Source organism: Xenopus laevis, chromosome 5S (genome assembly GCF_017654675.1).
Source record: "Xenopus laevis strain J_2021 chromosome 5S, Xenopus_laevis_v10.1, whole genome shotgun sequence".
In the NCBI taxonomy this organism is placed as follows: Eukaryota; Metazoa; Chordata; class Amphibia; order Anura; family Pipidae; genus Xenopus; species Xenopus laevis.
The window spans coordinates 96836930-96862447 of NC_054380.1; positions in this window are offsets into that span (position 1 = coordinate 96836930).

Sequence of the window (25518 nt, forward strand, 5' to 3'; positions counted from 1 at the left end):
CATAGTTTTAAACATTCAGAAACTGAGAAAATGTACGGAAATGTACTTTTCATGAAACTTGAAATTAAAAGTAATAATAATCAAATTTGTGAAACAGCTGTGCACCTGCTGACTGCTGAGTCAAAGGGGAAAAGTAGCTTGAAATTGTAAGGTGCAGGCAGACTAATTGGCAGTCCATGTTTTCAGCCAGATGACTGACTGCCTCTTCAACAAACTCCTAATGTTGGTCTTGACATTTGGCAACCTTAAGATCTCCACATATACTGTAGTTTAAGTTCTGATCTCTGGCACACTCGTCTCTCCTGTACATATTGCATATGGTACAAGCATCTGCTTGGTCTCAGATCCCTGTTCTGGGATTATGATTTCTTGTCACTGGACATGATACTCTAGCTTTCCACATCAGTTTGTCAGCACTCTCGTTTATTCTCATTAGTGTATCAGGAATCTCTAAAAAAAGCAACCTTAATATCCGTCCCTATGTTCAAAATACAATAAACTAGTGTTGGATTATATGATATATTTAGCTCAATTAGACATTTCCTAAAACAAAATGGTAATAATACAGTGCAAAAAAATTAAATAAATAAATGTAAAGCTTAGCCCTTTTCTTTTACAAAAAGCAAAAAAAAGCTGTCCTTTTGAAGGTGAACTGACAGCAATCTTAAGGATATATCAGCCCATGAATCAGGAACCTACTGAATTTATTTGTATTTAGGGAACATTGTAGAAAATCGGACCAAATAAAGACATTTCCATTTGCTTTGGCTCCAGTTTTGTAGCACTTTTGAAAATCCAAACATACTCATAATAGGTAAAGAGTTTGTAGACTTTTACCGTTTAAGTTAAAAAATGAATACAGGTATGGGATCCGTTATTCAGTAACTCATCCAGAAAGCTCCAAATTATGGGAAGGCCATCTCCCATAGACTTAAACAAATAATTCAAACTTTTAAACAAAATCTCCATTTTCTCTGTAGTAATAATAATAATAAAATGGTACCTTGTGATCCCAGTTAAGATAGAACTAATCCTTATTGGAGGCAAAACAATCGTTATATATTTATTTATATTTATTGTTTAATTAATGTAAGCGGATGTGAGATCAAACAGAAACTGTGCTGCGCTTACTCACATAGCTCCCACTGACGTAACTGAAATGTTCTCTACATGCACATATCGGATTTTTGTTGAAAATCACGTGAAATCATCAGAAGTTGTGGGGGGAGGGTTTGACAGCTCTGGACATACCCCCTTGAGGAATGCTTGCCAGAGAATAAACACCAATCACCTTTCCAGACTACCTGATATGCCAGCCACCTAAAACCTAGGGAGTAGGTGAACAAGGGAAGACAGGTAACCAATGGTCACCACTTTGCTTGCAGTAAGTCGGTCTCAAATCCATCAGCTACTTAGCCATAATCATCACTGGGCATAAAACCCAAATGGCAAGCATTTGCCAGCTGTGATTAAGTTACCCACCATCACACCTACCAAAACAACTCAACCAGGAACATCAAACTATATCAGTTGGTGAGTGGGAGGAATGCTGTTCCTGGACCACTCCCTACTCACTTCCTGATGGCTGTGAGGTACATCCCATTCTCTCCTGGAACCTGTTCAGGTCTGCTGCTTTCTACTATCTCTGTCATATCCTCTTACCATAGTGCCACTGCTATGTATGTGTCCAGAGGCTCTATTCTTCTGACCAATCAACTTACCTCCATAAATGTGAGTTTTATGAGCCCAAAGCACTTAAGGTTTGCTGTGTGCTTAGCTTGCCAGCATTCCAAAGTCATTAATATTGACATACAAATATTATGATATCTGTGCAGGAATACTATGCCCAATTTTTTATATGTGAGCTGGAAAAGAGTTCTACAATATTCCAACTGTGGTTGTTTTAGTTTTCTAATGTGTCACAGCTCAGTTGAAAAGATCAGCAGATGATACCAGTAAAACAAATACAACTGGGATAAACAGAAAAGAATGCTGTATTTACACAAATACCTCAATAACCTACTAATTAAGCTTCAACTTATTTGCTAGGAGAATTAGCAAAATGTCAATAGGATATTGTCACAATTATTTTCACTCACTGGTTAGGTACTGTGACACTCTCTGAATATGGATACATTAGTAACTCTTGCATGAACCTTAGTAGGAGTACAATGTTAAAATGATCAACAATTTGCACAATGTTGAATAAATGTTTAGCATCAAACTATAATTTATTCAATTATGCTGCAGAAATGTAATTCTGTGAAAAGATTACATGAACATAAGAGCATAGTTAACTGATCTGATAAAAACAGGATATACATTTTTTTAATAGTAATTTTATTATTTTCATATATTAAAAATATGTATCTTAAGAGAAATAGGATAATACTATACCTACATAATATGTGCTGAGGTTAATTAATACTCCAAGATCCAAAATCTGCCCCATTTGTGCAGTGAGAAGCATATTCCATAAACACCTGTTACTGCAAACAAGGGGCATTCGTTGGACATTTCACAGAGAAAATGCCTTTTGTTGCACTAACCTAAAGAGTTCAGGAGGTGAAAAGCAGTCTTCATTTTTATTGTTAATGGAACCATAACAGTTTAAGACTAAAGCCACACAGGGCTGATCTCATCCAATGGAAAAGTGTGGGCCAAGAATCAGCCCCAACGCTGACATCAGCTTTCTTCTTTGTCTGTACCCAGAATCATTGCATTGACCTGGGTGCAAGCACAAGTGGCAGTTTTAGGCACCTAAACAATTGAGTTTGCACTTTTGCGCCAAAAGCTGTTGCGTGTATCTGCACCTGAGCAGACACAGTTGTTCCAGATGCATTATACATCATTGTGATCATTAATCAATGTAAGTATACAGAATTTACATCAGTCCCTACCCCTATTGAAGCTTACAGTCTAAAGTCCCTTTTCACATTCACACACATTAGGAACAATTTTATCAGAGGTCAGTTAACCTGCCTGTATGTTTTTGGAGTGTTGGAGGAAACCCACATAGACATACTGTAGGGAGAAAACATAAACTCCTTGCAGACAGTGCCCTAACTGGATTTAACTTCAGAACCCCAGCACTGCAAGACAGACACCATCCTGCCCATGTCCTCCAGTTCTGTCAGAATGGGATAATGTACATTACCTAGTAAAATGATTTATAGAGCAAAATAGAGTATATAGAAACCGTATTAATTTAATACTGTAAAATTATCACAGTGATATATAGCTGTACAAATATCACTGAAGCAAAGCCTGTTCTGTTTCATTACATTACACTCCAGCTGAACTGAGCTGGAGTAAGTAGTAATTGAGGAAATGTTTTGAACACATTCCTCATTTAATACGAATTTACTAATGACTACAGTATCTTCATTTAAATTCAAGATAGACAATATATGAATAGCGCAATACAACCATCCTTTTCCATTGTACTAAAGCATATGAAAACATTTCTGCCCCAAAAAACAATGCTAAATTCCTGTGTAAATTCCTCACAGAAACATATTAGAGTAGTTTGACATGCCCTGTGCTACATGCTGACTGTAATTACTGTATTGATTATGGTGAATTTCTGTATGCAGGGTCGGACTGGCCTGCCGGGGCACCGGGAAGAATCCCGGTGGGCCCGAGCCTTGGTGGGCCCCTTGGACTTATACTTAATGACCTGTGAATGCATTATAAAAATTATTTATTTTGTGTTCAGCGTGCGGTGTGAGATGTAATGGAAGGAAATGGTATGCCCCTTTCGTATTTGGAATGCAGCATGCAGGCGGCGTGTGGGCCTCACCAAAATCAGAAGTGCACCGCTCCGTTGTTTGGCAGTGGGCCCACGCACCGCCTCCCTCGTCAGTAGAAGCCAGGTAGTGTCCATCGATCGTCGCGTCACTTCCTCCCTTAGAGCCTGCCTGAGACTGCCAGTACGGCTGTGGGGTTGAAGCTGAGGCTGCTGACTGAGGACGCCGACGCTGTTGTCACGTGATGTGCGTGTGTGTCATCATTTGCTATTGGCTGCACGTTAAATGTACGATTGAGGCAGGAGGCAGCCAGCAAACCTGACATGCGCATTTAGGTGCGGATTTTTCGTGCACATTCTGGAACTTGAAGCAACGATCGTGGGTGTGATATCCTCCTCTCATCTTCTTCTTACACCGCACCAGGCAGCATCAGCTTGACAGTGGCACTTCCTGTCCTCCTAATTGGCACTGGCACTAACCAACCAAGGACTGGCTGACTTCACTGAATCTGAAGCCTCCAATTGAACCCCTTGTTGCTGCATCACAGGTACTGACTTTTGGTCTAAGTCTAAGTCTAACTAAAGAAAAAAAAAATATTAAAATATTTCTGAAAATGTTCTGTGTGTCACTGACTTTTACTAGGGTGGGGATGAACAGAAAAAAAGTTGCCTTTAAGTTAACTTCTACTATGTTATAAAATGGACAATTCTTAGCATCGTTTCAATTGGTCTTCATTTTGTATAATTTTCAAATTATTTGCCTGTTGTTAAGGTAATTTAGAGCCTAGCAACTAGATCAGTGCTGAAATTCAAACTGGAGAGCTGAATAAAATGCTAAGAAATTAAAAAAAACACAAATAATAAAAAAAAATGAAGACCAATTGCAAATTGTCTTAGAATATCACCCTCTGGGTCATGCTAACATTTGAATGGGATTCTGTCATGATTTTTATGGTGTCGTTTTTATTTTTAAATAACATTACTTACACTGCAAATACATTACTCTAATATGTAAAATTTAATTCCTGAACCAACTAGTATTTTTTTGGAACTGTAATATTGGTGTGTAGGTGCATCTCAGGTCATTTTGCCTGGTCATGTGATTTCAGAAAGAGCCAGCACTTTAGGATGGAACTGCTTTCTGGCAGGCTGTTGTTTCTCCTACTCAATTTAACTGAAGGAGTCGTAGCAGGATTTTTACTATTGAGTTCTATTCTAACAGGGTTGTGTGGGGGGTGTGTGGGCCCTTGAGTTACGGTTTCCTGGTGGGCCCCAGGCACCCCAGTCCGACACTGTCTGTATGCAATCTCTTAATATACCTTTAATGAGCTTCTCTGCTTTAGCTATATGACTTACTGGTCAATAATTTTCCAGATTTGGGGGTCCGTTTACTAAAGTGCGGTAAATTTGATTAAAAGTTTCCGCATGTTATCGCTGAGAATATTTTTCCTCCAGAATAATTGCAGCGACTAAGTTTACTAAACAGCGATGCGCTCAGAAGTCATTGAGATCGCTTGCGGTAACTATGTTAATGAACCAGCTCACGTTAGCGGTAATTTTAGCGAGTTGCGAATTTTCTGGTGACAAATTACATTTTTGCAAATATTTATGCTATAAAATAGTCTTTTTTTATGGAGGTTATTATGGCAATTTTTACTGGTCACAAATGCATCTTCAAAACTCATAAACTTTATTTACTGATGATAATACTATCCAACAACATTACCAGAGTAACACCAATCAAACATGTCTGCATCATGTAAACCCTTCTGCCAATAGAATCATATGAACAAGAAATCATACCAGTCAATCTCTTTGTTTCATATAAATGCACAGTTTAATGTAGCCAATCACAATGAAACCAAAAAAGCGTAGAAGCTGACGAATCCTTGGACTGTGATGCCGCTGCCAATAATACGCCTCTGAGCTGAAGTTGCAACAGATAGAAACAGAAGCCAAAACATCCTGTCAGCAATAGCTACAGATCTCTCTCCTGTCAGCAAAGAATGATGGGTGAAAAAAAAAAAGTATTATGGGATATTTCCTGGCCCTTGAGAATTTTCTGACAAAAAAGACTTTTAAGCCACTACATAGGTGGCGGTAAAATTTTGCGAATATTATTACGTAAATTTTGTCTTTTGCACATTTCGCTGTTTAGTAAACCAGGGGTTAATGTGTACGTAGCGTTATTTTCAGTGAATGCGATAATGTAAGGCCCAAAGGCTTCAGGAGTAGTGAGGACCAGGGGAGGAGGTAGCAATGTCCAAGTTCGCAGTACAGATTAGGATGAGACGAGAGAATGGTCAACAGGCAACAAGGTCAGTCCAGGCAGAAGAGGTTCAAGGTCGAGGAATTCAGGCAAAAGGTCGGTACACAATAACAAAGATTCACAAGATCACACCCAGGAGTAGCAAGCTAAAACCTATAATTGGGCACTGATGGATTTCCAGAGCTCCTTAATATAGGCCTAGATTTGGCGCAAATTTTGGACGCATCGGCGTCATGACGTGTGCGTGAACGCTCTGGCGTCAGCGACCGACGCGCTGACATGTGCGACCGACGCCGGCGCAAATTATTGACGCCGACGTCCGTTCCGTCGCCGGCGACCAATCATGGTGCGGGAAGAGGCCGGCATCATCCAGCTGCGTCCGTGAGGAACCAGGGAGCCACCATCCTGGACGCCATCTTGGCCACCATTTTGGAAACCGATCTCGGACTCCATTACAGTACCCCCCTCCCTAGGGGGGCCTCAGGACCACCTGGGTTAGAAGGAAACTGCCGATGAAATTTTCGGACCAGGAGAGGAGCATGGACATCTGAACTTCTTACCCAGGAGCACTCCTCCGGGCCGAACCCCTTCCACTCAATGAGGTATTGTAGGGTGCCCCTCGAAATCCGGGAGTCCAGGATTCTTTTCACCTCAAACTCCTGATGACCGTCCACTACGACAGGAGCTGAGGAAGAAGAAGAAGAAGTACCTGCAGGTTTGAGCAAGGAGACATGGAAGGCGTTCGGAATCCGCATCTCCGAGGGAAGTTGTAAACGGACAGCCACCGGATTGATGATCTCAGAGATGGAGAAGGGACCAATAAACTTGGGACCAAGTTTAGGAGAGGGGACTTTGAGACGAATGTTCCGTGTAGATAGCCAAACCTTGTCACCGGGTGCATACAGAGGGGAAGGAATTCTTCTTTGATCAGCGAATCTTTTCTGGACCAAGGAACTTTTCTCTAGATTGACAACAGTGGCGTGCCAGATGGCCGACATGTGGGCAGCTTGGTCATTGGCGGCAGGGACATTAGTGAGTAATAAGTCCTGAGGAAAAGCCAAAGGGTTAAGACCATACATACAGAAAAAAGGAGATTTTTCAGAAGAAACATGTAAGGCATTATTATATGCGAATTCAGCCCACGGAAGCAGATCAGCCCAATCGTCTTGGCACAAAGATACATGGCATCGGAGAAATTGTTCAAGGGCCTGGTTAACCCTCTCTGCCACTCCATTAGACTGTGGATGGTAAGAAGAAGAAAACTGAAGAGAGACACCAAGGGCTTTACACAGGGACCTCCAAAACTTGGAAACAAATTGAGATCCACGGTCAGAGACAATTCTGGCAGGGAAACCGTGGAGGTGAAAAATGTGTTTAATAAACAATGAGGAAAGTTCAGGAGCAGAGGGGAGTTTCCGAAGAGGAGTAAAATGTGCCACTTTGCTGAACCTATCAATCACCACCCAAATAACTGTGTAACCAGAGGAATTAGGGAGATCCACAATGAAGTCCATAGATAGATGAGTCCATGGGCGAGAAGGAATAGGTAGTGGTAGGAGTAACCCCTTAGGAGGGGAACGTCCAGACTTGGATACAGCACACACAGAGCAAGAGGAAACAAAGTCTTTGACATCTTTTCTTAGGGAAGGCCACCATACAAGACGAGACAGAAGTTCAGTAGTCTTTTTGATTCCAGGATGACCGGCCTGCTTGGAGCTGTGGGACTGAACCAGAATGGAATGACGAAGTTCAGGAGGGACAAAGGCAACACCAACAGGAGTTCCTACAGGAGCAGAAGATTGAACAGACAATAATTGAGAGGCCAAGGAGGGAAATAGAGCAGCGATGATCTTTGTAGGAGGCACAATGGATTCCGGTTCTGCAGAAGTGAGATCTTCGAGAAGAAAGCTTCTAGAAAGAGCGTCCGCCTTCTTGTTCCTAGCACCAGGCCGAAAGGTTAGAATGAAATTAAAACGAGAGAAGAATAGTGCCCACCTAGAGGATTGAGGCGTTTGAGTGTCTGGATATACTCTAGATTTTTATGGTCCGTATAGATGGTCACAGGGACGGAAGAACCTTCCAGCAAATGTCTCCATTCCTCTAGAGCAAGTTTGACGGCCAGTAACTCACGATTTCCTACATCATAATTTTGTTCAGGAGAGGTGAATTTTTTCAAAAAGAAGGCACAGGGATGTAGTTTTCCATCAGTAGACGCTCTTTGGGACAAAATTGCTCCAGCACCGACATCTGAAGCATCAACTTCAATGAAGAATGGTTGGAAAGGTTCAGGGTGTCTGAGAATGGGAGCGGAAGAAAAAGAAGTTTTAAGAGTCTTGAATGCTTCCAAAGCTAAAGGTGGCCAATGCTGAGGCTTAACCCCTTTTCGGATAAGAGAAAGAATGGGAGCAATCTTGGATGAATACCCCTTGATGAATTGTCTATAATAGTTAGCGAAGCCAATGAATCTTTGGATAGCTTTAACACTGGTGGGGAGAGGCCAGTCCTGGATAGCGGAGATTTTGGCAGGATCCATTCTGAAGCCCTGTTGAGAAATGATGTAACCAAGGAAGGAGATGGACGAAACCTCAAAGGAGCACTTCTCCAATTTGGCGAATAAGTTATTTCTCCGCAGACGGGAAAGGACTTCTTGGACTTGAAGACGGTGCTCAGCAAGGTTCCTGGAAAAAACAAGAATATCGTCCAAGTACACCACCACGTATTGGCCCAACAAATCTCTGAAAATGTAATTTACAAATTCTTGGAAAACCGCGGGGGCGTTACAGAGGCCGAATGGCATCACTAGATACTCATAATGCCCGTCACGAGTGTTGAATGCGGTCTTCCATTCATCTCCTTCTCTGACCCGGATTAAATTGTAGGCCCCACGAAGATCTAACTTGGTAAAAAGACAAGCCCCCTTGAGTTGGTCGAACAGTTCAGAGATGAGGGGAAGGGGATAACGGTTTTTAATTGTAATTTTATTTAAACCCCTATAGTCAATGCAGGGCCGCAAACCTCCATCTTTCTTTTCTACAAAGAAGAAGCCGGCCCCAGCCGGGGAAGAAGAAGGACGAATAAAGCCTCTTTGCAGATTCTCTTGGATGTATTCCTTCATGGCACAGGTTTCAGAAGGGGAAAGCGGATAGGTGCGACCCCTGGGAGGCATGGACCCAAGTTCGATGGGGCAATCATAGGGGCGATGGGGAGGCAGGACTTCGGCAGACTTTTTATTGAAGACATCAGAAAAGGCTTGATAAACAGAGGGCAGAGAAGAATTTGGAGACACAGATGAAACTTTAATGATGGATTTGGTAGGTAAACAATTTTGTTGGCAGAAAGAACTCCATCTGGAGATCTGAGACGAAGATCAGGGCAAACCAAGCACAATGGGAGTAGATGGACAGTCAATTAAAAGGAAAGACAATCTTTCAAGATGCATGGTTCCCACAATAACAGAAAGTTCATCGGTGGAGTGAGAAATAATAGCAGAAGACAATGGACGATCATCAATCGCCAATGCACGAAGGGGAACAGCCAGGGATCGCAGGGGAATGGAGTGACTTTCAGCGAAGACTTTATCCATGAAATTCCCAGCTGCGCCAGAGTCAAGGAAGGCTTCAGAAGAAATCGTCTGGGTTCCAAAACGAATCTGCACAGGAAGGAGGAAGCGTTGAGCAGAAGAATGGGGAGAAGGACCAATTCCACCCAGGTAAGTCTCCCCAGTCTTACCTAGGTGCTGGCGTTTCCCGGCTTCACTGGGCACTCATAGGCGAAGTGGGATTTTCCACCACAGTAGAGGCAAAGTCCAGCAGCCCTTCTCCGAAGCTTTTCCTGTTCGGTAAGACGGGCCCATCCGATCTGCATAGGTTCTTCCGTAGGCAGGAAAGAAGAAGCAGAAGCCGCAGGAGTTGGAGAAGGCAAGGTGGAAGCCGGATTGGGAAGGAAGGGTCTTTGAAAACAAGGAGCCAGGGTAGGTTGGAACCTATGGAATCTCTTGGTTGGGGAGCGCTCTCCTAAAGCACAATTTTCACGTGTGAAGCGAATTGTAAGTGATCAGGTAATGTGTCAACGCAGACTGGATGAGATGCAATCTAAATTTGCTGATAGAGGTTATCCTGCCCCATTATTGGTCCAACAGCACTCTGAAGTTGAACTCTCTAGTCGAGAGAATATGTTACAGGGACGTCCCCGCAGGCCATTGGATCGTATACCATTTGTCACTACATATAATAGTATAAGTCCTCAGATAGCAAATATCCTTCGCAAACATTGGCGGGTACTGAGGGACGGGATTCCAAATATCCCGAGTTTTCAATCACCTCCCATGATGTCGTATAAAAGGGGTCGTACAATTGGGTCATCTTTGGTGCAATCTGATATTGGGGGAAAAAAAGACATCCAGTCGCTACTGCAGTCTAAAAAGCACGGTACTTTTCCTTGTTTGAGTTGCAATTGTTGCACGAATTGCCTTAAAGGCCCCCATGTTTACCATCCCAGAAAAGGTACCCCGATAAACATCAATGGATATTATACCTGCCTGACTATGTTTGCTATTTATGTAATAAAATGTCCGTGTGGATTCTTATATGTAGGACAGACCACTCGCCAGGTCAGAGATAGAATTAGAGAGCATAAATCTGCTATAAAAACGAAAAAGGTGGATCAAGCAGTTGCGGGCCATTTTGTGGAGTTGGGACATGGGATACACCAGCTCAAATTCCAAGTGGTTGACCATGTCCCCCCACTACGGCGTGGGGGTGACAGAGCGAAAAGGCTACTCAAGAAGGAAGCCTCTTGGATTCGTCGCCTCGATACTCTCACGCCTAATGGCCTTAATAGAGAGTATGAGTTACATACTATTTTATAAAAAAGATATCTGTGTTTTTATAGTATTTTTTATTGTTGTGTTTTTACAGGTAATTGATTCCAGCACATACTATTGAAGAAAAGCTGAATAACTTTTGTGCCAAGTGGCCACAGTTAAAATGGATACAAGTATGCTTTATACTATATGTTAATTGCTGTTACTTTGTTGCAATTTTGTCAATAGATGGCGCTGTTTTTACTTGTTTAAAAGGAAATCTTTGTGACCAGGTGTGTTAGCTTGATAAAGAGCCAGAGATGGCTTGAAACGTTGCTATTGTTGGTCTGTGCCATGATTAAATAAAGATTTAGTTTGGTGCTCAAAGGAGAGACAGAAAGCGGAGTATATAACGTCGCACAATCCCGAATTACCCCTGTGTCAAACAATGTGTCTGCCTGCCTGAAACGATCAACTTGTGTTGAAATAAATAAATAAATTATTAAATTCGTGTTGTGCTTCTGTGATTGACAATAGAAATTAATTAAAGTGCATTAATTGAACAGTTCATAGTGAATAAATATTTAAAGTGCTTGGTGCTTGGTTGTGAACATGGGAATATACTTGAACCTGCGGCTTGGACTAATTAAGGAGACATGATAAAAAGTAACTTTTATTTCTTAAACTAAAAATTCATTGATAGAGAAGAAGTTGATTGTTAAAACCACTAAAAACAAGTAAAATTCAGGGTGGAAATAGGATCTAGATTAGGTGTAGACAAGGGGTAACAGTAAATATGTTCCTTTAAACTGTTCCCTATAGATCTTCCAGCACCCGTTTCCCTATACTGGCTGATTAGTAGTATGGGAGTACGTTAAGGATAAATTGGCACTGTTGCAGTGATCTCCAAAAACGACTGTGCGAAGGTAAGTGGGGATTGGGGGTTGTGGGGAGGTGCCCCTTGAGTAGAAAAGCGTAATGTGCCAGCCACTGTACAGTATGATGTGCGCAAAATTTTTAACTGACACTGTGTCCTCTCAGAGGCACCTAATGATTAAATAAAGGCCTTTTATCTTATCAAGAAGGTGCTGTTCTCATCTATATTGAATTGTCTACGGTGTGGGGTGGCCACCATTGAACGTGCACCTGAAACATTGGAGGAGTTGTGTGCTGACACAGAATCACTATGGGGAGCGCTCTCTGTCGAGCTCAGCTTGAAACTCCCTCTGCCGAGTATCAACCTTTATGGCCAAGGCGACTAGATCTTCCCAGCGGGATGGAATTTCCTTGGACACCAGATCATTTTTTATGCGCATCGCCAGGCCGTTGTAGAAGGCAGCGTGATACCCGTCATTATTCCACAAAGTCTCAGCAACTAGGGTGCGAAACTCGATGGCGTACTCTGGGACAGGGCGAGTTCCCTGTTGAAGTTGGAACAGGCGTGCAGAAGAAGCAGTGGCACGACCCGGAGCATCAAACACAGTACGGAGTTCGCGAACGAAGGACCTGGCATTGTCAATGATAGGATCTTCCTTCTCCCATAGAGGTGAAGCCCACTCCAATGCCTTCCCTTGCAGGCGGGAGAATATGAAGCCCACCTTGGCACGCTCGGAGACAAATTGGCCGGGTAAAAGTGCAAACTGGACCTCGCACTGGTTGACAAACCCGCGGCAAGCTTCGGGGTCACCACTGTAGAGTGGGGGAGCCGGAATGCGGGGCTCGGAGACCTGGAGTGGAGACACAGGTACAGGTACGGGAACAGGGTCAGCGGGTGTTAGGGCCGACAACTTTGCCAGTATTGTTTCCAGGGCCTGACAAAAATGAGACTGTTGTACCTCATAGGACTGCATCCGAGAAGCCAGTCCACGAAGCGCTCCACCGACATCAGGTGGCGCTTGGGGTTTCCTCCGAAGGGTCCATGGCCCAATTATAGTGTAAGGCCCAAAGGCTTCAGGAGTAGTGAGGACCAGGGGAGGAGGTAGCAATGTCCAAGTTCGCAGTACAGATTAGGATGAGACGAGAGAATGGTCAACAGGCAACAAGGTCAGTCCAGGCAGAAGAGGTTCAAGGTCGAGGAATTCAGGCAAAAGGTCGGTACACAATTCACAAGATCACACCCAGGAGTAGCAAGCTAAAACCTATAATTGGGCACTGATGGATTTCCAGAGCTCCTTAATATAGGCCTAGATTTGGCGCCAATTTTGGACGCATCGGCGTCATGACGTGTGCGCGAACGCGCTGGCGTCAGCGACCGACGCGCTGACATGTGCGACCGACGCTGGCGCAAATTATTGACGCCGACGTCCGTTCCGTCGCCGGCGACCAATCAGGGTGCGGGAAGAGGCCGGCATCATCCAGCTGCGTCCGTGAGGAACCAGGGAACCACCATCCTGGACGCCATCTTGGCCACCATTTTGGAAACCGATCTCGGACTCCATTACAGATAACTGGCGAAAATTTATATTTGCCGCAGGTTAGTAAACTGGCGAAAACATATTTGGTGACAAATTTGTTTATATTTTGTGCGCATATTTTTACCGCGTTTTAGTAAACACACCCTTTGATTTTTTATTTTTTTTAATGGCACCATACTATCTTAAAGGTTGTTTCGTGGTAGCAAGAAGGAAAAGCATAAGTCCATCAAAGTCTCCATTTATACCAATTTGATATATTTATTTTTAAGGCATCTGTACATCTGTACTACTTTACAAAGAAAGGACTAGGATCATATACGTACTGGGTTAAATTTATACAGTGAAAGAAAGGGCTGAGACCAATTCTGGTCTTGTAGAGCTTGCATTCTAAGGGGGGTGACTTCATTGACGGTCTCCAGTAAACAAAATTGCATACACTGATTTAAGATTTTAGGTTTTTATGTCGTCTATTATACATTCGACCATTTTCCCTTGTAAGCAAAAAACAAAAACATGACACCTATTGCAATACTAAATCCACCTTTTAAAGTAAAGCTATATTATATTAACAATAGGCCAGTTTCCAGACTGTTCAATGGAAGCAATATTTATTGTGTTTCTTGAGTATGCAAGTTTCTTTATATGCAGGCATTGTATAAGAGGTGAGATAGGGAAGACTGACACTTTCAGTTATAGGACTATTTAGGCATAGATTTTTGCACATTTCCCTCAAGAATCAAGTACGTTATAGATGACTATGGGGTTAATGTATTATTTTCCTTTGATTGAAGAAAAAAAGTGGCAAAAAAATTGAATGCTACCATATACACAACTTTAGAAAATCTTCTGAAATCTCGAATAGTCCAAAAGTTGAAACAAAAGCTGGCAAGTTTCTCTAGAAGTCATTGAGAATGCTTTCAAACAACTTTATTTATTTTGCTGTTTATTAAAATATTTGAGATTTTCATTCTTATTAAAAATGATAGAACAATGCGATTTCAATAATGTCCAAGGGTTTTTTTAGTGAAAAAGTAACTGTAAATATTCAACTCCCTGTTCTCTAACACAATGCTATGACTGCACAATTATTGCACACTATATATACAGAGTGATGATGGTTACCACTCAATAAAAAATATTGGGCACTTCATATTCAACAAGCTGCACTGATTCATTCCAAAGCAGAAAATAAAATTGCTGGAATCCTTTAATCTAATTTATAACAGGCATTGGATTAAGAGGGTGTAATAAATGACATAAATGAATTCAATAGAACCAGTCAGCATTATTTTAAAGAATGTTTCTATATTTCTGTATATTTCTAGCAAGGCATATTGTAGAAACATGCTTATTAGTATGTTATGTAACTGTAACAAGCCTACTGTGTACATCTCTGGACTTAATATTTATTATAAATGAATATAAATGGAGACTTCTTTCTGAACATATTATAAATAACTTAAACTACTAAAAGCACTTAAATGGATTTAGGAAGAAAACCAGTACTGACTTGGTAGAACGCGTGTCTATTTACGAATGTGTCTATTTATCATCTGAAAATGATAGCTTCAGTTCTGACAATAGAACAATAACTCTGGGTTCTCCAGTAAATGTAGTGTTCATACAGAATATATAATGATTTCAATCACTTAAAGTTCATCTTTAAAAAATGTAAACAACAGAAAAGATATTCAGCAGTAAATTCTGTGCTTTGACCCTGCAGGCTCAGTGAATAAATGGTATTATATAAAAATACATATGTATTAAGCTTGCAGAGTAAAGTATTAGAACAACATGTCTTTGCTGTCACCATAAATGCATTGGGATTTTCTGTGCAAGACAAAAAGGCATAAAATGCTGTTACTCTTTTGTGTTGCCATCCACAACGCCAAATAAAAGAAAACACTTGAAGCAGAACAAGTTATAAGATGCAGGTCTTTAAAATACACTGCTATCATAATATGCCAAAGAGTCATTTTGCCTTTGGGTGATTTGTAATTTTCTTGACCTGATCTTTTGTTTTAAAATTTGTTAGTTAACTAGAAAGGACTGAATATTCAGGGATGGGATCCATTATCTGGAACTCATTATCTAGAAGGCTCCAAATTACAGAAGGTTCATTTCCCATAAACTACATTTGACCAGCGCTGCAAAATATGCTGGCGCTATATAAATAAATGTTAATAATAATAATAATACAAATAATCCACATTTTTAAAAATGAATACCGTTTGCTCTATAATAATAAAACAGTACCCTGTACTTGATCAAAACTAACTAACTTATTGGAAACAAAACCAGCCTATTTGGTTTATTTAATGTTTACATTTTTTTCTAGTAGATTTAAGGTTTGAAGATCCAAATTATGTAAAGATCTGTTAACCATACAACCCCAGGTCTCAAGCATTATGGACAACAGGTCCCATACCTGTTCCTGGAACATAGTAATATACAGTAGTAAGTAGAAAAAACACAAGTCCGTCAAGTTCAACCATTATTTTTATATATAACCTGCTTAACTGCTAGTTGATTCAGAGGAAGGCAAAAAAAATATGAAGCCTCTCCAATTTGCCTCAGAGGAGGAAAACATTTATTTTTGTCTCCAAAATGGCCTCTATGGCCTCAGTGCTGTTGGAATTACTGCCCTGTGCCCTCGTACTGAATACACATGTTTCCAGGGTGTTGGCCAGATGTCCATTCTCCATATAAGTAGATAAAAATTTCTTCACTGGGTCATTCTGAGATAAGGTCCCCATATCTCGTGGCATAACTTTAACGACTAACAAACTGGCTATCATCGGTGGGTCTCCTTCCTCCTGTGCAGCCTTTGCAGGTAATCTGCAACTTGATTAAATTTTCCTGATCTGTAGCGAACTTCAAAGTTGTATTAATATAACCTGTCTTTAAATATGAAGAGGGTGATGGCCTGATCCTATGTAGACAGCAAGAAAGTTAGAGCTTGGGGATCTGTTCCCAGGGTAAACTTCCTGCCATGATAATGCCACTTTTCACAAGTCCATATACAGGCCAGTGCCTTCTCCTACTGTGTATTTCTGCTCAGCTGGAGAGAAAGCTAGAGAAGCAAAATCAACAGGGTACTTCACTCCATGCTTAATATGTGAGAAGACTGCACCTATTGTAATAGCTGAAGCATCACAAAAGACAAATGTAGGTGCATTTGGTGAAAAATGCACAAGGGGTGGTCCTGAAGCTATAAAATATCTTAGTGTACAGACTGTTTGGGAACAAGCTAGTGTCTCACTTCACATTTTTTTTTTAAAGTAAGGCAAGTAATTGTGTTCTTATTTCTACATAGTCAGCTACAAAACCTAGATAATAGTTTGTGAATCCCAGAAAAGAAGCAAGTCTTTTGGCTCTAGTAATGGATGTATGGCCTCAACGTTGGATTGTAAGGGTTGGATTCCCAATGATGAGAGTCTATGACCCACAAAGTCAGCTTCAGTTTGTGGGAAAACACATTTTTGCTATGTTCAAGGTGAGATTATAGTCCATCAGCCTGTAAAATACCACAGCCCAAAATGGCATGAGTTTGAAACAATAAAGTCCCACATGTGTAATGAAAGCTGTCTGGTTTCTGACCTGCAAATAGAAGGGTATTTGAAAATATCCTTTATGGAGGTCCAACTTTGTGAAAAATGTTGACCCATGGCATTGGGAAATTAGGTCTGCTGTTGTTGGTAGAGGGTAACAGCCAGGTATGATTGCTTTGTTTACTTGACGTAGGCCGAATTTTCCCATCTTCTTTTTTTTGTGATTACTAGTTTGGAAACCCATTGGCAATTGGTTCTATAATATTCTACTGCAACAGCATATTCAGTTCTGTCTCTACTGCAGCATGGATCGCTAGAGGGGGCCTGCACATAGACTGCAACACTGTTGACATCTGGGTTTTCAGCATTGGATTGTGGGAAAATTTGCATATGTGACCCAGTCCAGTAAAGACCTGGGGATATTTGTCTTTCCAGATAGTGTCTTGGTGTGTAACCGGAAAGTTATTTTGCCCAAGAAATTTGGGTATTACTGTAGCCTGTTAGGCACGTTAGTGTATCTTGAAGTTGGTAATGCCGAATGTGGAATTGTAACATTAGCAATAACGCAGTGGCAGAGGTTGAAATTTGAATTATCCTTACCCACCGCATTATCCTTACCCACCGCATTAATCTCACTATTATCAGGTGCACAGGTCATTTTGTTCTCAATTATGGGACTGAGAGGCAGAATTTAACAAAGTGGTTCTATTTGTTACAGTGCCTGCAGCATTTCCCTTGTGCTGAGCACAGTTTCATACCACTTTTATGGCAGTTGCCTCCACAAATGAAACAGTTTGTATTAGATATACTGTCAGTCAGCTTGTGAATGGGGACCTCACTACTTCCTGAGGGAGGCAGCATATTCTTAGCCTGTAGCAAAGACTTGTCCATTTGGCACCCCAGATCCATAATTTTTTGTAAAGTAATTTATTCTGGTTCCACAAGCAAGGGAAAGTTGTGCTCACCACTAGTTTTTAAAAACATTAGGCGGGGGTGCAATGAGGGTGTGACCACAAAATACATATAGACAAATACAAGATTCCTCTGCACTCAACCCATTATCAATATATTTAAGACAGAGACATTTTGTGCATACTGCTACTGAAAAATGCCTTACCCTTTAAACAACACAGGGATTGTTTGTCCATATATTGCAATATATTTAAGCTGGCCAACTACGTCAAAGTCATCCCATATCTGGCCAGTCCTATGCTCAATTTTCATCTGATTCATTAAGAATTCTATGGTTTAATTATACATTTTATAAAAGGGACGAATACTTTTTACCTGCAACTTACTAGCTGCTTTCAAAGTAAAACTCCCAAACTTGGCTGCCCTTTTATTAGACACCAGTGGGATCACCTGACTATAGTTGGAGGGGGTGGGAGCTACAACATGGAGCTGGTCACTGCTCTTGTAGATCTATAACAAACAAGGGAAAGTTGTACTCACCACTAGTTTTTAAAAACATTAGGCGGGGGTGCAATGAGGGTGTGACCACAAAATACATATAGACAAATACAAGATTCCTCTGCACTCAACCCATTATCAATATATTTAAGACAGAGACATTTTGTGCATACTGCTACTGAAAAATGCCTTACCCTTTAAACAACACAGGGATTGTTTGTCCATATATTGCAATATATTTAAGCTGGCCAACTACGTCAAAGTCATCCCATATCTGGCCAGTCCTATGCTCAATTTTCATCTGATTCATTAAGAATTCTATGGTTTAATTATACATTTTATAAAAGGGACGAATACGTTTTACCTGCAACTTACTAGCTGCTTTCAAAGTAAAACTCCCAAACTTGGCTGCCCTTTTATTAGACATAATTAAACCATAGAATTCTTAATGAATCAGATGAAAATTGAGCATAGGACTGGCCAGATATGGGATGACTTTGACGTAGTTGGCCAGCTTAAATATATTGCAATATATGGACAAACAATCCCTGTGTTGTTTAAAGGGTAAGGCATTTTTCAGTAGCAGTATGCACAAAATGTCTCTGTCTTAAATATATTGATAATGGGTTGAGTGCAGAGGAATCTTGTATTTGTCTATATGTATTTTGTGGTCACACCCTCATTGCACCCCCGCCTAATGTTTTTAAAAACTAGTGGTGAGCACAACTTTCCCTTGTTTGTTATAGTTCTACAAGAGCAGTGACCAGCTCCATGTTGTAGCTCCCACCCCCTCCAACTATAGTCAGGTGATCCCACTGGTGTCTAATAAAAGGGCAGCCAAGTTTGGGAGTTTTACTTTGAAAGCAGCTAGTATGTTGCAGGTAAAACGTATTCGTCCCTTTTATAAAATGTATAATTAAACCATAGAATTCTTAATGAATCAGATGAAAATTGAGCATAGGACTGGCCAGATATGGGATGACTTTGACGTAGTTGGCCAGCTTAAATATATTGCAATATATGGACAAACAATCCCTGTGTTGTTTAAAGGGTAAGGCATTTTTCAGTAGCAGTATGCACAAAATGTCTCTGTCTTAAATATATTGATAATGGGTTGAGTGCAGAGGAATCTTGTATTTGTCTATATATATATATATATATATATATATATATATATATATATATATATAATATACCAAATGCTGCAGTGTATGTCACAGAGGTCCCTTGTGAATCTTTGCAAACTATACTGCAGATGTAGACTCTCCAATAAATCGCACGACCTTCGCTCAGGCTTCTTCCAGTAAATGTCAGTTGGTTACATGGGCAGTTGGATCGGGAGACAGGAAAGAGTGCCGCGTGGGACAGGAGACAGGGAGCAGGAGAGAGTTAGAGGGGAGGCTGTTGTAGTTGGCAGTTCAGGAGGCAGCATCGCACTGCAGTTTCCTTGCACAATCAGTGTAACTCGAGTCCCAGGCAGTGAGGGTGGGGGTGATTCCATATCGCTGCCTTACACTAGGAGGAGTTCGGGGCTTCTGGACCAAAAGATCTCAGCTGCCATTATCTAACTTTCCCTTTCCTGCTGTGCTGCCTGCAACTCGTCTCTATATCCCAGGCATAAAGATGATGACACAGGCAGCTGCTGGCCCTGCCCCGGGAGCTTCTTCATTCCAGAGGGTGGGTAGGGCTGGATCAAGCCCTGCAAGTATAGGGAAGCCAAACTAGCAGGTATTAGCACTGACTTGTCAGAGCAGACAAACTTGACAGCTGGTCCTCACTGACAGTCACCACCTGAGTGACCCGCGGCTCTGCAGGATCTTTGGCTTCTCTTCATGTCCAGGCCAGCCCTCACCCTTTTGGTTCCACTTTTAACTCTTTCTGCCCCCCCCTGACAACCTTGCAAAAGGACTCCCTGAGCAGACCCAGCCTGACATTCTTAAGGGGAATGAGTAAGGCAGCACAGCTGGGATCAAACTACTGATAGAGCAGGGAAAGGATAAAAAGGATGATCAGACAATGTATGAGTTGTATACAGCAGAAGAAGGCTGAAATCATTAACTTTTATCATTTACTTGGGGTCAGTTACAATTAGATTGTTCTAAAACTGCATTGCAAAGTAACTTCAGACTATGGTGCAATCAGTGCTTATGCTATTCATATATTATTATATGAAAGAAACTTTGGATGCTTTGCCACTCTACCCTACAAAAAGAGGTCCCCTCATCTGCAGGAAGTGATTGGCTGCTGCTGCCTGCTGCATAAAGGCAGAGACTGTTCCATAGGGAAAGCAGCAGCTGAAAAACCCCAATGAGATGCACTGTCTGACTGTCTGTGTATCACTGCTTGTGCTTGGATTAGGTGCTAATTACTATGAGCCCAGGAGCAGCATTAACCCTTCCATCCTGCTGGCATTTCCTACCAGGCCCCCATATCCATAAAATAGTTGACGATTTCCAAATATTGTCCCTACCTATTAATTACCTGGAACAAGATTCAGCCCATTCTATTATTTACTGCAAAACTGACTCCTTTCTCACAGCTGCCTCTAATGGCCTCCGAGCAGGTCACAAAATCAAACATATTCTTACTGCCCTAGCTTTATTACCCCATGGCAGGGTTAACTGCCCCATTAAAATAGCCACCCCCCATGGTCAGACTGGCCCGGCTATTGTGGGCCCTGCCAGCCCAGTCCCTGCCCCAATCTGTTGCTGTTGCCCTTTACTTTTACTTAAAGGGGTGGTTAAAGGGTTATTTCACCTTTAAATTAACTTTTTGTATGTTATAGAATTTTTGATTTTAATCAACCTTTCAATTGGTCTAAAATTCAGGGATCCCCAACCAGTGGCTCGTGAGCAACATGTTGCTCTCCAACCCCTTGGATGTTGCTCCCAGTGGCCTCAAAGCAAGTGCTTATTTTTGAAATTCCAGGCTTAGAGGCAAGTTTTGGTTGTATAAAATCCAGGTGTAATGCCAAACAAAGCCTCAATGTAGGTTGACAATCCACATAGGGGCTGCAAAATGGCCAATTACAGCACTTATTTGGCACCCCAAGAACATTTTTCATGTTAGTGTTGCTCCCCAACTCCTTTTACTTCTGGATGTTGCTCACGGCTTCAAAAGGTTGGGGATCCCTGGTCTAAATTATTACTATTTTACAGTGGGCCTAATGGGTGTGGCCTAATTTTGCGGCAGCGCACTACGCACGCTGCTAGGTCTCCTCCCCTTTATTGGGCCCCTCCAACTAAAACCATCTTCTGCTGCCTATGTCCACAAGCAACCTCTCTTTTAGCATTTGTAGTTTTTTCAATAAGCTAGTCTTTAATTATTTCATCTTGCTAGGAGCCAAATTCACAGGGGACTGCTAGCCGTCTCAGCTCAGCAACATAGTGACGTACAGTATAAGTTCCCCTTCAGCCTGACAGCGCCTGCAAAACTGAACTCTTGTCACTGAAACATTTGGTGCAGGTTTAAAATGATTCTCCAGAGCCTGTACTTTGGCAGTGTACTTTGGCAAGTCTCCTGCCAGCTAAATTGTTTGGGAACCGAATGGTGGCTATGCAGATGGATACTGAGGGTGACACTGCTCTATATACAATTCCGTACCTGGATTGGTGGCGACAAATGTGATGGGCAAAGGGACCTTACCATAGCTCTGTGATATGCTGACAGGTACACTTTACACCTCCCGGTCTTAGGGAGAGGCGATTGTTGCCGAATGTTTTTAACTCAGACCACAGATATTGGGCTGGAGGCCCAGTGATGTTTTTAACCTCACACCTGGCCACAATGTATTTTATTTTACTTGGGTTAAATGATTTTTATACTGGGGATTATATGATACACTATGATTGAAACACTTTGTTGTATAATGTATACTGATGTCAATGTTAAGAAGCTCAGACCACGCCCACCAAGTATGTCACTCAACCCTTGGCGCCATTTTGGAGAGAGTTTAAATACAAATGTTTGTTATGCACAATTTACTAGTCCTGAAGATGGCTCAAGTGAGGAGCCGAAACGCTGAATAAATATTTTTTCCCTTTTTTCCAAGACTTGCTTGGTGCGGTCTTTTCATTGTGGTAAATATGGCTTTTTTGACCTGCACACAGGCATGTGAATTAATGTTTACTGAGTGCACCATACTGGATCTCTGTATATATATATATATATATATATATATATATATATATATATATATATATATATATATATATATATATATATATTTGTTACGACTCACCCTGGTGGTCTAGGGGTCTGTGGGGGCCGGCGGGGACGCATGCCGCACCCTCAGCGGGGACGCATGCCGCACCCTCAGCGGGGACGCAAGCCACGCTGCTCCTCTTCATGTAACACGCCGGTTCCCTAGGGCGCACGCAGTACACACTTACTCCTTTTATAGGCACATTTGACGCTGACATTATAACGTCAGCGCACAATAGCGCCAAATTCAAATATTTAAAGGGGACTTTGTGTTATTTTGAATTGCCCGTTATTGGTTTATCTTTGAAACAAGGTAACCTTTAGGTAGGCTCTTTCGACGAGCAGTTCCTACAAGTAATTGTTTATTGTTTTTATTTATATTTATGTGTAGTTTGTCTCAACTATTCTATGAGGGAATTGCTTCAGATGATCGCATTTTAATGGATATTGAGTTTTGACACTACGGACTGAGTCGGGAGTTTTGGACAGCTACACAAACTTTTATGACATTTTGGACTTTTTAAATAATTGTATTTATTTATTTTATTGTATTTAATACTTGATTGTTATGCTCCACAGTGGTAAGGGTTAACTGTTGTTCACATTTCTGATTGAGAGATGGGACTTCCTGTATGACACTTTAAAGCACTCTTTCACTTTGTTTTGTACACACTTGAAAAAGGGCCCTTGTTGCCCGAAACATGTCGTGTGGATGCACAATAAATACTAAATAGCAGGTATTCTGTGTTTTGCTGCTTCTTGATTTACCCATTCTACATATTGAAGTTAATCCTGTGGTTGCCAGTGATGGAGCACCAGTTTGAATCAAGACTATCCAATTATTGCTGGGCCATTGTGTGTTACCTCCAAATGTGATTTATCTTTGATAGTTCCTGGGTGCTTTTCTGATATCTGTCTCCTGTTTTTGACCCCTGCCTGCCTGATTAATCCAAATTCTGTGATCCTGACCTTGGCTTATTACCTGACTATTCTAAAATCTGTAATCCGACCAGTGGCTGTTTGACTCTTCTGATTGATCTTCTGGTTTTGACCCTTGCCTGTCCGACTTCGCCTGTATTCTGCCCGCACCGACCCGGCCTGATTTGACTACGCTTTGACTACGCTTTTGTATTGTGACCTTTTGCCCAAAGACTTTTTGTTTAACGATCACATCCCTCTGCTCGTCCAGAACCCTTCGCTTGGCTCCTCTCTTATTAAGACCTGGCGGCATCCAATTAGCCAAAGGGCTCCTCCTGAGGTGAAAGGCAGCTGTTAAAGGCGGAAGCAAGAGCCGAGAACAGGGAGCCTAGTACTGGTTCTGGATTCTGTGTACTGATCGTGACAATATTATTTATGTCATTCTGTGCTTCTCATCGGCATAAGGATTGCTTTGGCCATTTTCCCTGATGTGCCTATGATTATATTCTTGTACTATGACCTTTTGAGTACATTCAAGTATGGGCTATAGCAATCCATTTTTGTCTGTACTGGAAGAACATTAATGACTTTATTTTATACAACTATCAATGAAAAGAAATTCACTTTCTTAATCCTAATAATGGATTCAAAGTTCTTAGTGTATATGTACTGCAAGTCTTAGTGTATATGTACTGCAAGTAAACAGTCTCTGGCACACACAGTATCACTAAACTACTTGGCTCTAGTTAAAAAAGGCAATAAGCTGATCAATTCTTGTCCCCTTGTGACAAAACTACTGGCACAAAAGATCTTTAAATGCCATCACATATGCTACGGCACTTAAACCATGAAAGAAAATACTGTTAATTAGGTGTGCATTTGAATTACAATACTACTCTCAATCAACTGCATCAATATTCTAAGACTTTGGATGTAGTTCACAGGGGAAATCTTTGTTGTATTCCTTCCCTTCCACAATATAGACATGTTTTTTATAATTCTTAAACTGTATTCTAAATTGTTTAACTAGAGATTCCTAGACATAAGATTTGCCAATGGGATGGGGGTGTTATGGGTATTGAAAATGTAACATAGACTAGCAAAGGTTATTTAGCTAAGGCATTTAGCTAAGGTGGCTTACCATATGCCACAATGGTACTTTATTTTAGTAGATAATTTAAACTGTGCTAGAGAGGACAAAAAATGTTTTTGCGTGTCCAAAAAAATATGTTGTTCATCAAAAAAAAATTGACACCCATAGGTGAATATTTGAGAATTTTTGGCAAAGGTAAATGGGTCCGATCCGGACATCACTAGGGGGGTTATTTATCAAGCCCAAAATTTGAAAAATTTAAGTTTTTTTTACTATCAAATCCAAATTTTAGTGGGGAAAAACCCTGAAATACACCAGGGATGGAAAAATTCTGAATCTGAAAATCCTCCATCACAGACCTTGTATACTGTAAGTTATCGGGAGAGGTCCCTATGTTATTTGGAAGTTTCTGTGGTCTGTGCTGGAATTATCCCAGAAATTCTGACTTTTCGGGAAAAAGCCAGAAAAAAAAATCAAGCAATTTGGGGAAAAAAACGTACGATTCAAATTTTTGCTCGATTTTATCGAGTTTATCCCCAGTTTGATTAAACTGTGCTTTCTTAATAATAAATGAGGTCCAATTGTGGATTCTAGTTTGGTCAGACTTTATTTATTTAAATACTCAGAAAAAATGGATTTTGATAATAATAAATAAATACATTTTTAAAATAGTAGTATGTATTAGCACTTCACATCTCATATATGATATCAAGTTATTTAACAAAATTGATAGAGTCACAGCAATTAATTAAAAATAATGGGTCATTGCCCATTTCAAGAATGGTATTTGATATTTAGACCAATTGCTTTACTAAGGCTCTTACATATAAAATCCTTGAAAGGTTTGGACAGTGTTAAATATTTATTTTGATTGAATCAATATTATCAGCCTTTCCATTGAAATGCATTGATATGCCGCTTTCATTCATTCTTCATTCAACCAAAATTCCTTTAAAGATTGAATGGCTAGGAATGTCCTAGGAAAGCCCATTTCCCATATATCACAGTTAGCAGGAAATAACAGTGACTTTCTGTATGTGTATCTACAAAATTCTTAACAGGCAGAACCTATATGTAAACTGAATGCCAAGTGAGCAATGAATCAGCTCTT